General features: G+C 47.2%; 1 long non-coding RNA gene across 1 annotated transcript in view; it reads left to right on the forward strand.

The window, feature by feature from the left end:
* Nucleotides 1-18041, forward strand: part of LOC146798217 (uncharacterized) — a 236589-nt gene that overhangs the window by 78534 nt on the left and 140014 nt on the right. The window lies entirely within an intron of this gene.

Genomic DNA, 18041 nt, shown 5'->3' on the forward strand with positions numbered 1-18041 from the left:
CTCATACCAAATGTCAGCATGTGAGATACCTACAACTTGTCTGTAGTCTCCCAGAACCAAAAAAGCCTGACTACTGCATTAGAGTGTGTGTCAGGGACTCCATATTTATCTCAGAACTGGGAGACGACCCGCAGGCAGAGAATTAAAGAGCAGGATGACGTCAAGATCAGATGGGACATCCACAGCAACAGATTGAAAGGGTCATTGCTAAGAATCAAACAAATACGAAAGAGAAAAACAAGCCGGGGCGATTCCTAAAATCATATAGACCCTCCAAAGAGTACAGGAAAGTTTTACGTACCTGGAGAGTAGTCTCAGCAAAGAGGCCAGAAATAGAAAATACACTGTCAAGTGGTTCAATAAGCAACACCCTCCCACCCTGGTAAAAACTGCTGGTGTGAAAGTCCATATGTAGTGCTTGTGGAGGGCAGGTTGGGGCCGGACCCCTTAAAATGTTGGGCTCTGGGCAGTTGGTCACACTGGCCATGTCTTAAAATGGCTCTGTTGTCGAGCCAAGCCAGAACCAGTGGTCTGGCTCATCCCTAAGTGCAAAAGAGCATACAGAACCTTCAAAATATTTGGAATACAAATTACACTATAAACAAAATATAAGAACATGATAAAGGCTTTAAAATGTAGAATGCGTTTCTTTAACACATGGAATTGTTTCAATTTAGTATATTAGATCACAACATTGTATTGACATTTAGAGGCCGATTACGATGTCAGTTAGGGTTGCCACCGACTGACACCGTCGACGTTTTGGGACTGACCAACTTCTGGTCGGCAGTTCTGACGGCCTGATTACGATGCGACCGAACACTGTGCAGTCGCATGCTCCCATGTCTCTATGGGAGCTTGTGGTACGGCTGTAAACCAGCCGTAACACATGCTCCCGTAAAGAAATGGGGGAGTGTGTAAAACCCTGCACCTTGTGGCAGGCACCCCATGGTGTCTGCCACACAGTTCAGAGATTTAGAGGGGGGCACCCTAGGTACCTCCTCAGCCACCAACCGTAGGCCTTTGGGCAAGGGGCCCTGCTAGGGGACCCCAAAGTCGCTTTCTGACAGCCTTTCCATGTCGGAAAGGCCAGCCTGGAATGGCTGTCGGAAAACGTCATCATAATCCCAATGACAGAAACTCTGTCCATCGGGGATTATGGTGCGGTTCCTACCGGCCAGAAGACTACAAGATCCAGTTGTAACCGCATCTGAATGACCGGCTGTTTACACTCAGACCGCCGACATCGTAATTCAGCGGTCAGACCGCAAACCAACCATGTCGGTTGGAAAGCCTCCGACCGCGGTCGGACAACTTCAGACTAACGGTCGGAGTCTTTCTGACTGACATCGTAATCAACCCCTTAATTGAATTGGATGATTCTAGACCTGAACTTTAAAACATTTATTAACCCTCCCTCCACACAAAGCCATGAGAGAACAAAGCGTACAAAATTACCATGTGTCCCTTATGACATGGCCAAAATTATTTTTATGGATAGAGGAACATTAATACAAGTGATGTTCTTACACAGGAATCATCTTGAACTGAATTACTTGAAAGTGCTCTCAAATGCCACTATTAGGTAAACTAGATGCATGAAGTAACTTGATTTGACTTAAATCACACAATTTAGGCATATGGGTAAGCCAGGATTTGAACTCGGGTTTCCTGGTCACACATATTGCAATTAATCAACTGACTAGATCACTTTTTTTCACAATCCACTTTAGCACCAGAGGACAGTGTTTCTGTACAATTTTGTCAGATGAATAGTACACTGTGTTAAGTAAATATAGATCACTGGTTAATTTGACACAATGTCAAAAAAAGTAAATAGTAAGGTGAAGAACTGTGAGACAACATGTGCTAACATCACTGGCTTACACAGTGGTCGAAGGGCATTAATAAAAATATGGTTACTGTGATTCTGAGTGGAATGGGGATGTGGTCAGTAAGCGTGGAGCAGAATCAAAGGAGTAGCTAAAAATAACAAAATATTCTGTGACTATTTTTTGATTTTCACCATCAGGTAACTGCATATAAAATAATGCGCACCTTAAAAGAAACATCAATGCAATAAAAAGAAACTGTGGGAAATACACTATAAGATAGGCTGCCCCCAAATGTGGATATAAATATAGGTTAAAAACAAGAGAGTGTTTTCAAAGTGTAGATTTCAGTAATATGGACATTGTACCTAATGCAAACAATTTTACAACTGTCCATTAATAGCATGCATTCCCCAAATCTGCATGGACTACCCCTACAATACCTTCCAAAAATAATAAGTCGTTGTCTTCAGAAAGCTTAAAGTGTCTCCATCAATTAACGCCACCTTCATTGGTTCCTAAGCAGCCTTTACATTACCAGATTAACCAACTGCACAGAGCTACATTTCTTTTCAGGTAGCTGGCACCCTGGCGAGAAGGCTTGAATCGTGATTATGTGTCTACCCCTCCCTCGGGATCACAACACAGGAGACCTTCCACTTCAGATGATGCATTTAAACTGGAACATAGGTCTTTTAGCACAAAGGATAAAATTACAGACAAATGCCATCCGTTGAAACCTCCATCACGCACAACGGACATTAGGGTTAATTCACGGATAGTAAGTAAAAATTACAGACGGGCAGTTACCCTATAGTAGGGTAGTTACCTCAACCAAAACTCAAAAAAAAATACCAAACACCCACCTTCTATGGTCCACAAGAAGTATCCAACTGGTAACGCCCTAAACCAGCACTAAAAGCAGAGGTGACAAGTGCCAATTTGTTGTAGTGGCACTTAATTACTGGAATGCTCTGTCTCTCATATTGTTCATACACACATTTAATGTATGCTCAGACGTGAGTCCCTTGCTCTCCATGCCACTGGAATCAGGCTATCCTGGCTGATGAGGGCTGAAAGCCCGAAACCGGTCCTAGGATGCTTGTTTCCAGTCCAGGGAGGACCTGGATTGGCAGTTCGGGCTGGACTGTTCCCATGGGGCACAGGGTCAAGACTGATTTGCATATGGCTGGGTTCAAACTGGAATGGCATGGTGAGCAAAAAAACGATGGATTTAGGCCCAGATCTCTGTACTGGGGTGAATGTATGACATTGTTCTGCATTCTGTCCATCAATTGTTATTTTTGCATACACACATTTAAAACATTAGCTCATACCTCAAACACTGGCATTCCCACACAAGCAATGCCATCCTACAGCCGCAATTTGGGGATAGGGCTCCTATCCACTGCTTTTTATCTGTGACTAAAGTTGGCAAACTCTGAACCCACAGATACTGCTGTGCCAGGAGTTTATTAACCATGCATTCCTATACATATGAAATGCTGCTTCTCAGTATATTTGTAACGGCTGTACTATCTTTAAGAGGGCTGTCCAAGGCTTGGGACACAACAGGCTAGGCCTCCTAGTGTTCTAATGATGTGTACACTCAGAATCACATGTTTAAGCTGTTTTTCCCAGATGTTCAGCACTATGTAAAACATTGTTTCTTTGTACAGATTATATTCTCCAAGTGCCTGCTTGCTCAGAAAGCCTTCACCCAATATACTCCTAAATCCTGCATGGAAAACTGCCTGATTCATCTCCTTTCTTCAGAGTTTCCCTCTTCTTACCTTCCATTCTCTCTATCGACCTTCTATTTCTGAGACTAGCTCCTGTCAGTTTCATGACTGCCTGCCCCAATCCTTCCTATTGAAAATTCTGCAATTGGCTGATACCTCATTTCATAGATTACAAACTCTTATTAAACCTCTCTAAAACGCTATCCCTGTATTCTAACATCGCCTAAACTTACATACTCACTTAAACAAAAAAAACGCATCTCCACCGGCCTATCTAGCTCACCAACCCTTCACCTGAAACCACATAGCCCCCACTAATGACTACACCTACCTGGTATTAATATGTCACAAATTAACTGGAGTAAATGCATTCAATTTGGCTAGAGAGCACATGAATAAACGCAATATCAAACAATAACTACTGGATTAACCACTAGCCTTGGGCTCCAGAGTAGTGTGCTGCTTGCTGTAAAGCCCTTCAACACCTCATCAGGGGTAGTAAGTGCTTTATAAATTCAATTGCAATTACATTTACAAATATTCTCATCAGATTCTCTTTGTACAACATCATTCTTCCTGCTTTTCCTTTGGGGCACAAGGGCCAATCACTGTAACCTCAAGCCCCAAACTCTATCCTTGCTGGCAGCTATCTGAAGCAACTAAAAAACAATGAAGTTATGCAGTATGTGCTATACAGCTCAAATCAAGGGGGGGAGGGAAAGGAAAGTTGAAGTCCATTCGGTTTCCATGGAGTTATATCAATATCAAGAGGGAGAGTGAACCACTTGTACCTGTGTAACCAGGGTCATTAGGTTTGCGAATGTTCCTTAAAAAACCCTCATATACGTACACAAATTATGGGCGGTATATCTTGGTTCTCCACCTGTCAGTGACGTGGCAGCATCATCATTGGGTTTTTAGCATAGGTATGCTGACCTCCTGTATTCATTATTCCACACAGGTAACAATGCATTATACCAGAGCTTGTCTGACTTGAGTCTACTCCCTTCTTCTTTAAGTGTAGCTTTGCCAATAACTCAATAACTGATTAGTAGTACAATGCTATGAGCAGCTAACATCTTGGGATTCTTAATAATGTTTATATACGTAATGAAGAAAATAAGACGAATGCATTCTTTTTCTTTTTGATTACAGGTACAGGTACTATTGACCTGACCTGCATGTACTAAATGGGTAAGTCCATAAATCACTTACCGTAGTTGCCTCAACGTGCATCTATCCCCTTTTTTAGTCCTGAAGAAAGCCCCTAGATCCTACTGGACAATGAGGCTGAAACATTTCGACCACTGATGAACCTAAGAGTGCATAAGATTGGTAACTTGATCTATACACGCACCAGCACTGTTTTTACGTTTTTTCACACCTCCATACCGTAAAGAGTCATCCTAAATGGTGGTGTAGAGAATTTTAACCCACCTCACATGAGCACTGCACCCACTTTTTTCATTCCTGGGCACTACTGTAATACCAGTTGATCTTCCTCCAGGTGGAGGTCAGCATACCTATGCTAAAAACCTATTGACCCTGGTTACACAGGTACAAGTTGTTCATTCTTCCTCTTGATATTGATGTATGTGCTATACAAACAAAAAAGTAGAAATAAAATGGAAAGCAGAGCTTGACAGTCTGAATCTAGGGAAGTCGTCCCAACTCGATGGTCACTGGTATAAATGGTGAACAATCACAATAGTTTATTTGAGCCCCCTTTGAAGGAATACATTAGGCTAAATGTGTACCTCCATTCAAAGACTCCACTGGTGAACATGTGTGTGTGTAAACGCCCAAGTCTGAAGGAACTAGGAATTTAGATAGCAGTGTGGAGGGCTATGAGATCTTGAACGGCAAAGCCATGCTTGAGCATTGGAAAAGAAGAGGCAACCTGCATAACAAGCTCTCTTGTGGATGTTAGGATGCTGAGAGTGGCTCAGAAAATGTCACACAAATTTCGAGGCGGTGATTTTAAGGTTTATAACCTGCAGAGAGACTCAGGACCAACAGATAACCTAAAGTAGGAAAGGGCATTGCTTAAATGTGAAATTTCAAGGTACTCGACCTTTAAACGTCAAACCACCTCATTGACCGCAACTAGAAAGACACGTGCCCCTGGAGACAAAGTTACCGACCTGAAGGGCTTTTCGAAAGTATAAGTCCACCAGGCCCAGGAGAGCTACTCTCGGCAAGAGAGGACCATTCTCTTGGGCGGTCCTGCTAAGCTGCTGATTATCTTTTCCCCAAAAGACTTAAGTTGAGTTGCAGGACTAAAACATGTGTCAGTCTCGCACAAACTACACTTTGGGCTCTTCCCAGGCACTGAAGGGAACATTTTATTCTGAGCCGTGATCAAATACAGAGCATCCACGCGTTGAAAAGGTCACACGCTGGAACTTCACAACCCTAAAGCAGCTGTAGCTCAAGCTGAAATACCTCTCATAATGCTGGTCACTTACATCAATCCTTGTGGGCTGGGTCCATTTATTTCTCGCCGCTTCTACTAACTGCACAGTGTTGGGGCTCAGGGCCTGGTGCCAAATCCTAAGAGAGATTGACTTCCAACCTCCCTAAACAGATCCTTTGCTATCTTCCTGGAAGACTCAATGTTGACCCCATAAATATGACCAAGGATCACTGTTATTTGAACATACATAAAATAAAAGTGCTGGCAATGGAGTGCTTTGTCCGAAATCAACATCTGTGAGATAAATATATATATATAAATTGGCTCACGGATAAGTCTGAGCAAATTAAGCAAGTCTTCTTCCATTATTACTCCACCTTCTAACAGGGTGATAAGGTTGGTGAGGCAGAGGGGGTCACAGAGCAAACAATAAGAGGACTTCCTGACAGGCTTGAATTTGCCCCCTTTGACATCTGAAGTTAATAAACACAATTTTAAATAAGGGTACTAGAGGTAATAGGACAGTTTGGCAGTGGCAAGGCTTCGGGGGAAGATGGTCTGGGCCTGGAGTTATACAAGGCTTTTTCAGCAGTCCTCTCAAGACCTGCTCAAGGTACCCTGTTTAATTGTTTCCTGGTAGGAAGGTGAGTACCAGACTCTTTCTTTAGAGGGGTTTTGATCAACATTCCTAACAAAGAGAAACACTTTATTAAATACAGATTATAAGCAGGGCCGGACAGGCCATAGCGGGCACTGGGCGTTTCCCCAGTGGGACGCCAGGGTGGGGGCCGGTTTTGGGCCCCTGGGGGGCCGTTTTTGTTTCCGGGGGCCAGCTATATCGCCCCCTATAACAAGATCGGCCAAAGCTGGCCCTAGAAAACAGCTCGGCTGCACCCACAGGGGGGCCGGCCAAGTTTGCCAGGGCCAGTTTCGGTTGCCAGTTCTGCCCTGATTGTAAGCTATATACTAAAGATTTAGCTAATTGGATCATTATTGTGGGCCCAAGCTCTGATCTCTTCGGATCACACAAGGTTTTTAAGAGGTCAAAACCAGTCCACAAATACTTTAGGGCTGGTTTAACTAATCTTCTGTGATCAGACTCTGTCCCTGCGGCTATAATCCTATTGGACGCAGAAAAATCATTTGACCTCATGAGCTGGAACAGTCTATTCTATACTAAGGGTGTGTTCAGAGTACCATCTCATCTCATGAGGGGAATACAAGCCCTCAGGGTGTGAGGGCTCAATTGGTTATCAACAATGCAGAGGCAGGGGAAATAGTGTTGGAGGAGGGCACCCGGAAATGGTGTCCCCTCTCCCCACTATTATTCTTTTTTTTTTTATAGAGCCACTGTATGGAATGTGTGTATATATATATATATATATATTTTTTTTTTTTACAAAGTTTTATATAGCGCGAACATGACTGAAGGTATCTATCTGGAATCAGAGTGCTTTACATGGCACCAGTTGCGTTATATGAGGACACATTCATTTTCTTTTTTTTATTGTTAGGCACGGGGAGATTAAGTGATTTGCCCAGGATCACAGGATGTTCAGCTTCATTGCTGAGACTCAAACCCAGTTCCCCTGATTTGAGGTCCACCGCCCGTTAGGCCAACTCCTCTCCCCAGAATGTATGATGGTACTATGCATACTGATACCATGCGTGCCATTACAATGCGGGTATTACTAATCTAGTACCCCTACAACGACCTACCATTACAACGCATTCTTTTACCACGCATATGCCTTTACCACGCATGCCATTACAAGCAAAGGTATGGATGGTAAAGACATACACTTGGTAAAAGTGTCTAAGGTAAGTTACACTACCTTGCTCTAACCTAAACCCTAAATCAGTACCCCTGCACAACTCCCGAGCCCCAATCCTTTCCCGGCCCTAAACTCTAAATCACTACCACTGCACGTCCCTCCCCCGACCCCCAGTCCTTTCCCTACCCTAAACCCTAAAACACTACGCCTGCATGACCCTCCCCCAACCCCAGTCCTCTCCCTACCCTGAAACACTATGCCGGTAAGTACCTCCCCTGACCCCCACTCCTCTCCCTACCTTAAAACACTACCCTGCACGACCCCCGACCCTACCCTAACCCTAAAACACTAACCCTGCACGACCCTCCCTGACCCTTTCACTACCCTAAACCCTACATCACTATCCCTGCATGACCCCTAATCCTTTCTCTACCCTAAATCACTACCTCTGCACCACCCCTGAGCCCCAATCCTCTCCCTACCCTAAACCCTAAAACACTACCCCTGAACAACCCTCCCCGACCCCCAGTCCTCTCCCTACCTTAAAACACTACTCTGCACGACCCCCAGGACCCTACCCTAAACCATAAAACACTACCCCTGCACAACCATCCCCCTGACACCCAATCCGTTCCCTATCCTAAACCCTAAAACACTACCCCTGCACGACCCTTCCCCAACCCCCAGTCCTCTCCCTACCTTAAAACACTACCCTGCATAACCCTCCCGAAGCTAACCTAAATCCTAAAACACTACCTCTGCACGACCCGACCCCCCAGTCCTCTCCCTACCCTAAAACACTACCCCTACATGACCCGACCCCCAGTCCTCTCCCTACCCTAAAACACTACCCTGCATGAACCCACGACCCTCTTTTACCCTAAAATAGTAACCCGCACTCCAGGACCAATCCCCCGTACCTGTCTCTCCTCGTGGTTCCTCTCTCTCCTCGTGGTTCCTTGTTCCTGCCGTCTGTCATTGTGAGGAAGTGGAAGAACCTCTGTTTCCTCACAACAACGTAGACCGGCTATATTTATTTACAATGTACGTACTTTTACTATACATACCTTTACAACGAAATTCATTGCAAAGGCATGCATGGTAAAAGCACATGCCTTGTAAAAAAAAACTGTAGCTTGTAAAAAAATCTGTAGCAAGGACTACACGTTGTTACAACGCATGTGTAGTGTTGCCAAAGGTTTGGGCGAGCCCACTACTTCTGACGGCCCAGGGGGAAGCGACCGCGACCCCATGTGCGTCACGCAAATGGTAGGAGCTGGCGTATGCCACAGGAGCGTGGAGATAGTTAATAAAAAACCCGGGGCTCTGGTCGTAGTTCAGTTTATCTGACTACCACACTAATAGTGAGTTTGTGTGGTTGTTTCAGCAGACAAGGTAGGCCTGGGTCACCAACACCACAATGGTGACGTGGTGGTCACGACCCCCACCGTGTGCCCCTCCACCCTTGTCTAAAGCAGCTCCAGTGTGTCCCCACTCACCGCCACCACGGCTACTGCACCTCCGCTGCCTCGCTTCTGCTTCCCTGCCGGTGCGTGAGTGTATGCGGCCCTCAGCCAGCCCGCTACCGGAACAGCAATGGCCACGAACCTGCTGGGCGGAGTCACTGCAGCCACAGACATCGCCAGCTGCCAGCTGCCTCTCGCTCTGGTGCTCCACAGGGACGGCGCACCTCTCCCGTCAGCCACAATGTGCTTAGCTAAAGCTGCACCACCTCTCCGACGCACCCGCGTGCAGCACGGCGCCCGACAGCTCCAGCGCCACGTGCAGCCTCTGCCTCCTGCAAGGGCTCCCTGGGCATCAACAAGTGTACCGCACGCCCCCAGGAAGGGAGCAGAAGACTCCACCAGGCCACAGTGCCAGCATCCCAGAGATACTGCCTCAAGCTGGTAGGACTCAAAGTGAGCCACCTACCCAGCACAATTCAGCCGCACCCACCTGGAAAAAGGAAAAAAAACAATTTAATTAAAGGAAAAAATTAAACATTGCACAACCAAATGAAAAAAATACAGCGCTCATCACACGAGGTCCAGCCAGAACTCCCTTAGGGGCCCCCACAGCTGCTGCTGTCCCTGCTGCACACCAAGGAAAGTTCCACAGCCCCTTACAGCCTCTCCCACCATCAGCGCCTCAATATCACTGTGCTCCAGTGGGTTACCAACCACTCTCGCCCTCATGGCTTCGATCCCGCCACTGGAGCACTTCACCATCACTGGGCCACCGCCCATTCAGGCGTCACGGTGGAAGGCGTGGGTAAAAAGACTTGAGACCTATTTTGAAGCCCCCATAATCCCAGCGGAACGCAGACACCCCATGTTTCTTCATATGAGAGGAGCCGACATCCACAAACATTCCAGGACAGTGCGGGAGGCAGGTCCCACGTGAAATTACGCCACCATGCCGGATGCCATCAAAGCGACTTCGAGTCATACACCAACCCGGACTAATATTGGTTCCTCCTCTGCCAAGCAGCTCAGCAGCTGCCAGAAGAGTCGGTGGACGTCTTCTATGGACGGCTGGGAGGGCTAGCCAGCATGTGTACACTCCCGGACGAAGATGATGAAGTCCAGGCCCAGTTCATCCAAGGGTGCGCCTCTTCCAAATTACGCGAGCCTATCCTTCAAGAACACATATGCCCATGCAAGACATCCTAATGCTTGAACGGTTCAAAGAACTATCCAAGGCCCGAGCGGCCCCCATGCCTCAGCCCCCATCAAAAAAGAGCCAGTCAATATCATACAGACCGAGCAGCGAGGAGATAAGCTAAAGTCCACCAAAACACCTCCCAGACACAGCAAGGAAGGCCCACAGAACCGCATGTGCAGGGTGGTGCGGAGGCCCATACCCCCACAACAGAACCTGTTCCACGAGCGGCAAGACGTGCAGTGCATGTGGTAAAAAGAATAATTTCTCCAAAGTATGCCGCTCCTCACAAAGATGAAGATCCAGGGTCCCACAGAAGTTGGTACACGCGGCGGAACAACACCAGGACGAGTCGTTGGGGAGCAACATGGATGAAGATGAAACAGCCACCGTCCATGTGGTAAGAACACTTGACACGTTCAAAGCTGCCCAGCAGGCGATTCCAATGTTCAAAATAAGAGTACAAGATCACCCAATCAGCACGCTCATAGACACAGGAGCTACCATTTACCTCATGGCCGAAAACATCAATAATTGCCTGCCTAACCCGCCAGCACTTCGGAGCCCCAGTGTGCAAGTCTACGCATTTGGCAACCACTCACCATTACGAATGCGTGGCGTATTTCAAGCGGCTCTCTCTCATGATGCCACCGGTCAACGCGCAAAAGTCTACATTTCGCATGAAGGGTCAGGGTTCCTACTCAGCTTCCGCACCGCCCAGGATCTCAACCTAATACATTTCACATTCGACGTGCACATCCATGACCTTGACCGCCTGCTACAGGATTCTGCACCATTGTTCAATGGCATTGGGTGTCTAAAAGGACCTGTCATCCGGTTGCATATCGACAAGTCAGTTGCCCCAATGGCCCTCAGGCACAGATGGATCGCTTTTCATCTCCGGCTCAAAGTGGAAGCTGAATTTCGACTCCTTGAAGAAGCTGGCATCATCGAACGGGTACAAGGACTGACACCATGGGTGTCCCCCATTATGGTGGCAAAGAAACCCAAACAGCCTGACGCAGTGTGCATCTGTGTGGACATGAGAATCCCAAACCTAGCCATCAAGTGGGAACGCCACCTCACACCAACAGTAGACGACACCATGGGCAAGTTAGCAGGCTCGAAATGGCTCTCCAAAAGGGATCTTTGGACTGGCTACCACCAGATACCGTTGCAATGGAGTCCAGCCCCATTACCACCTTTTCGACTCACGCTGGGCTGTGGAGGTACACAAAATTCAACTTTGGCGTATCCAGTGCAGCCGAAGTTTTCCAGAACATTGTTAAGAACGTCCTCCATGGCCTGCAAGGGGTACTCAATGTGAGCGACGACATCCTGGTCCAAGCCCCCACTCTAGAAGAGCTTTTCATGTGCCTCCAGGCTGCCTTCTCACTTCTCAAAGAGAAAGGACTCACGCTACACCAGGAAAAGTGTGACTTCCTACGGACAGATATCAGTTTCTTCGGGTACCGCTTCTCCGACAAGGGCATCGGTCCTGACCCTGACCATGTCTATGAGATTCAAGAAGCTCCTGCCCCAGCGTCAGTGTCCGGAGTTCGCAGTTTCCTGGGCATGGTAACCTTCTGCTTTCGGTTTATCAAGAACTTTGTAGATCTCACCTGCACGCTCAGAGACCTGACCAAGCCTGTTAGGAAACCACTCACCTGAAAACCAGGTTGTTCCTTTGGGGAGACAAGATGCTGGCTCCCTATACCCTGAGACCCTACCTCCACCAAAGCGATTAAAAACACTTTGCACGAAGGAAGAATCCCAGGGGAAAGGGGAAAGGGGAATTGGATAAAAAAAAAAAAGAGAGATGAGAAACACAGTGATTTCTGATTTGTTTCACTTCTGATAACCTGACAAGCTTCTTCTTCCTTCAGCACTGTCTGGCACTATTAGTAGTGCTGTATGTTTATCTAAACAACAAATGATATACAACTATTCACTTAAATGTTCTAATTGCTATCATATTAAACAACACAATTGTTTATTTTCATCCAATGTCTATTATTTTTGTATACCTTTTGAAAACAGTCTACGACCCTTATTGACTGTTTCTGCTTTTCCATAAATTGCTGGGGTTATTCTTTAAATTGAATTTCTTAATTAACTCATGCACTGAAGAAAGAACCAAGACAATTAGCTTTAACACTAACAACCAGTTTGTTCAAATATACTAGCTATCACATGATTAAATATAGTGTGCTTACTGTCTTTAACCAATGTCCTGACTTAAATTAAATTTCTTTATCAAACACGACATGCGTTATATGCCAAAAGAATAGTTCTGATCCGTGGTTTAATGTTAATTGACAAAAGTTCTCTTGCGCATAAGATTAAAGTTAAAAGTACCTGATTCTATGTCAGGACCGGAGGCTCCGATTATGCTTCTCAATCTTTACTAGAAGCTCACAGCAGCCAATGAAAAACAGAGATAAAAGCATGTGACAACCATAGAGTCTCTTCTATATAAGGTCCCTGTCAGCACATAGAGTCCTCTTTCTTTGCTGCTCCGCAGCCAGTTAAGTACACTTAAATTTTCTCTTGATGAATGTATTGTTGCAGAGTTGCCTTATTGCTGGCGTCTATTGTTTACATCGCGCTGTCTTATGCGCTTGAATGCGACCTAGGCGTTTATAGCTTTCTATGAGGTTGTCGCTAGGTGATTTCTGTTGGTTGCGCTGCGAGCGCCTACCGGCATACCTGTATCGGTGTAACCGTTACCTTGTTTGCGTGTTACCTTGTTGCGTGTTTGCGTGTGTTGAGAGGGGTTTTCCCTCGCGCCGCCGGTACCAGTGGAGCGGGACGTTGAGGAGCGGAGATGCGCATCGGCTTGAAGCGCAGTCCCCTTTCACTTTTTACGAGCCTCGGCCAGCGCGCATGAGCGGCGGCCATCTTTGTCCGATATCGTATTTGGACTTGAATTGAACACCGGAGCAGCGTTTTTACATGCTTCTGACCCGAGTGTATGCCATTTGTGCAGGGAAAAGGCTTGTTTTTGCTCCTCAGACGCCCCTGATGTATATATATTCTGTGGGGCTGTACAATTGAGCATAGGCTTTGCCTAGAGTGGGTTTTTTGCAAGCCCTCCCTCCCTCCACATTCTAAAACTTTCACTGAGATTCACCTGTGGGTGACTGCTTAGGGCTTGCCTGGGGTTACCACTCCCCCTGACCTCCTTTTAGAATATCTCATTTAATTGTGGGCTGGACAAAGTCACACACGCTCCTCCAGGGTCAGTAAGTGCACTTTGTGCTGATATCATGTCTGAGTATTATGAGGAGGATTACTACTATTATGAGGAGGAACCCTCTGGGTCGATGGAGTATGACCTCGTTGAGGCACTGGACGCGGGTGTCCAACAGTCAGTAAACTCGGCTTTGGTGAGGGCGATTGCGCCCCTAAAATGCCACCTTTGCTCTTATGCAGAACAACAAGGTTGGCTGCCAGCGTCAGGCTCCCGTGCTAAATCTGGGGGTAAAGGAAGAGCGAATCCGCACGCTGCGGATTTCGCTAAATTGGCCAAGTCAATGGCGGACCAAGAACGCTCCGCTTCTAATACAGAAGCTACGATTACTGAAATATCCCAAGAGGATGATGGTCATGATACCTCCCCAGATCCTACTTCTGACGAAGAAGAAGCCCCTCGACCTGCCAAGAAAACACGGAAAGAAAAGCATGCCGACCCGTCCACGTCACCTAAGGTTCTCAATTTCGAGCCGGCGGACATTATCCATCCTAACTCTACATCCTGGCTTCCATCACAAGAAGTGGCGGACTATGTCCAGTCCCACTTACGCCAAGCATTTGACATGGACGTGCGGTCTCGGCTGAGGTCAGAATGTCCTAGGCCGGACCTGGCGGACAAGGTGGCGGCTACACCGGAGGTGGACCCGTCAATGGTAACGTATTTGAAAAAATATTCTAAAGATCCCAAGAAAGGCTTGGCTAGGTCCTGGCGGTCCTGCCAGGATAAGCTGCTGTACGTTATAGGTCCCCTGACAAAGATTCTCGAGATTGGCTTTCGGGCCAAAGAGTCGGCCCTCTTAATTAATCCGGATGAGCTGATTGGCTGGGCCCAACGGGCGGTGTGCCAACTGGGCAATGCTAATTGTGCGCTGTCGACTGAGCGGCGCCGGTCCATCCTCCTGAAACTAGATCCCAGGTTGGCCGAATTGGCCACATCGGAATCAGGCCCACTGGCCCAGGGCCTTCTGTTTGGTCAACCTTTTCTTAAAGAATTAACGAAGTTCGTGGCCACTTTCAGTGGGCTGGACAAGGCCCAAGGTTCTTTGAAATGGGCTTTCCACCCGGTTTTCGGCAGGGCCGGACGCTTTCGTGGGCGCTCGTTCGGCCGGGGCTACAATCAAGGCGCCCAGCGTGGCCAACAAAGAGGAGGTTACCAGGAGGACTCTGCCAATACCTCCAATTTCTACCCCTCTCGCCGTTCAAGAAACAGATTCCGCAAAGGTGGCAGATTTGGAGGAAACTCCAACAACCAGCATGATGCCGCAAACTCAGGTGAGCCTGGTTCCTTTTTCAGAAGTGACATTGGGGAGCAGAGTGGCATTTTTTCTAGATAAATGGCGCGAAATTTCGCAAGATGCATGGGTGTTGCAGACTGTACAGGGGTACAGGTTAGAGATGTACAGCTCCCCTTCGCAAGAGTTCCGCCCACTCCCGCTGTCTTTTCCCCAACAAGATCGAACTTTCATCATGGAAGAAATCAACTCCTTTTTACAGAAAGGCGCAATTGCGCCTTCCGTGATACACCCTCATGGCTTTCTGAGCGATGTCTTTCTAGTAGAAAAGAAAGGGGGCGGCTAAAGGTTAGTGCTGAACCTCAAAGAGTTCAACTCGTGGATTGTTTACAGGCATTTCAAGATGGAAGGCATCCATCTACTACGCGATCTCCTCCAGAAAGGAGATTGGATGGTCCGGTGGGACCTCAAAGACGCATATCTATCCATCCCCATTATTCCCCCCCACAGGAGGTTTCTTCAGTTTATCTGGGAGACAGTATGTTACGAGAACAAGGTCCTTCCATTCGGTCTCTCGTCAGCACCATGGTGCTTCACGAAGCTTCTGAGACCGGTAGTGGAGTCTCTCAGGGCTCGAGGAGTCCGCCTCATAATATATCTGGACGACATAATAATTTTGGCGTCCTCTCCTCAGACAGTCCAAACACACCTCAACTGGGCGATACATCTACTGCAGAGTTTGGGGTTCATCGTCAACCCGCAAAAGTCGATGTTAGTTCCCTCGCAATCCATCGAATTTCTAGGGTTCTTGATAAATTCTCTAACATGTCAGCTCTTGCTGCCAATGACAAAGATCAGGTCGATCAAGAAAGAATTGCGAGCTGTCCTTCACAAGCAAACAATATCCCTGAGATCGTTAGCCCGCGTTGTGGGATTGCTGTCTTCTTCCATCCAGGCAATCTTCCCGGGTCCCCTTCACTATCGGGCACTCCAGCGGCTCAAGATCCGCCATCTCCGGAAAGGTCTCGGTTACTCAGAACAGATTCCTCTCTCAAAAGAGGCGAGGCTGGAGATGGAATGGTGGTTAAACCACATGGAGGCCTGGAACGGCCGAGCGTTATTCGGAGTGGCACCGGATGTGATAATCGAATCGGATGCCAGCCGATGGGGTTGGGGAGCCCGTTGCGACACATTGACCACGGGAGGTCGCTGGTCTTCGGAGGAATTACGCTTACATATCAATTGCCTGGAACTATTGGCCGGTTCCTTTGCGATCCGATGCCTTTCGCCACAGAAGGCAGATTGTTGTATCCTCCTCCGGATGGACAACATATCGGCAGTTCGTTATGTCAACAAGTTGGGTGGTACCAAGTCGAGAATGCTGGGGGAGATCGCCAAAGATTTTTGGCACTTCTGTCTGCAGAACAGAATTTCGGTGGTTGCAGAATACCTCCCCGGCTCCAGCAACCAGGTGGCAGATTGGAACTCCCGCCACCTGCAAGACTCCAGCGATTGGAGGTTGTTACCCACGGTGTTGCGGCGCCTGACCCAGCTTTGGGGTCCTTGCCTGATAGACTTATTTGCATCTCGACTGAACAAGCAAGTTCCCCAATTCTTCAGTTGGAGGCCGGATCCGGAGGCGATAGCCACGGATGCATTCCTGCAGGAATGGCCGAAAACTCTCTGCTATGCATTTCCCCCGTTTCTCATGATTCCCAGAGTTCTGGCGCAGGCCAGAACTTTTCGCGCGGAACTCATATTGATCACCCCTTTATGGAGGGCTTAAGCATGGTTTCCGGTATTGTTATCCATGAGTTGTGCGATCCCGATTCTTCTTCCCCGGTTACAGAACCTATTGCTGGACCCTCTTCAAAATCCTCATCCCTTGGTGACATCGGGCCAGCTCCCTCTCGTTGCTTGGCGGGTTTCAGGGACAGATGGAGTGTCCCGGGCCTTTCAGGCGAAGCTAACAACTTCATCAAGGAAGCCTGGTCGGCCAACACCCATTAAAGATATTCCTCATCTTGGAGGAGATGGTGTGATTGGTGCGCTCAATGGGACGTGGATCCCGCTAAGGCACATGTCTCTTTAGTGGTCAATTTCTTAGCCTCCATGGCTTCCTCCGGTTTAGCGTACAGGACGGTCAAAAACTTCTGGTCCGCGATATCGGCAGGACATTTACCTTTGGAAGGTAAACCCATAGGAGAACACCCTCTGGTATGTAAGTTGCTTAGAGGGGTCAGGATGGTGAAGCCTCCTTGCCCAAAATATTCTCATCTCTGGGATGTCTCTATTGTCCTTAAATTTCTTGAGGCCTGGCCTTCCAACAGATTCTTATCTCGGAAGCAACTTTCGGCCAAGTTAACTATGCTCCTATGTCTGGTTTCTTGCAAATGGGTGGCTGACGTACGGGCGCTAGATTTGGCAGGGCGTAGATTTACCCCGGAAGGTGTGCATTTCATTTTATCCAGGAGAACCAAGTGTAACACCACTTCAGTCACGTACCCGAGTTTTCCTAATAATCCTAAACTGTGCGTGGTGCAATGTATTAAAGATTACAAGGTAAGTACTGAAGAATTTCGTACTAATATGCAAGGACAGTTGCTTATTGCTCTGCAGAAACCATTTCGCCCAGTGACTCCAGCTACTTTGTCTAGATGGATGCGTTGGCTCATGGGCGAAGCGGGAATTGACATCTCCAAATTTGGAGCGCATTCTGCACGCGGAGCCATGGCTTCGAAAGGATATTCGACAGGTGTCAGCCTGGCAGATATCATGAATACAGCTGACTGGTCTAATGAAAGCACTTTTAAAACGTTCTACTATAAACCTATTGCGAATGTTGCGTCAATGGTGGTGGCTCAGCTTTGAACAAGCATAATCGGAGCCTCCGGTCCTGACATAGAATTAAAAATTTGCGAACATTCGTGACAAGAATTTTCAATTCTATTAAGGACTATGGAGGCGAGGATTATCCCACCCAGAAGTACACATTGTTTGATGTAATGCTTTTCATTCATCATGTTTTTCACATGGTATGTTATGATGCTTATATTTCATCATGTTATGTTGTTGCTTATGCTATGGATTTGCATTTCTCTGTGTAATGTTCCCCCCCTGTTTTCTCA

Source organism: Triturus cristatus, chromosome 9 (assembly GCF_964204655.1).
Source record: "Triturus cristatus chromosome 9, aTriCri1.1, whole genome shotgun sequence".
In the NCBI taxonomy this organism is placed as follows: Eukaryota; Metazoa; Chordata; class Amphibia; order Caudata; family Salamandridae; genus Triturus; species Triturus cristatus.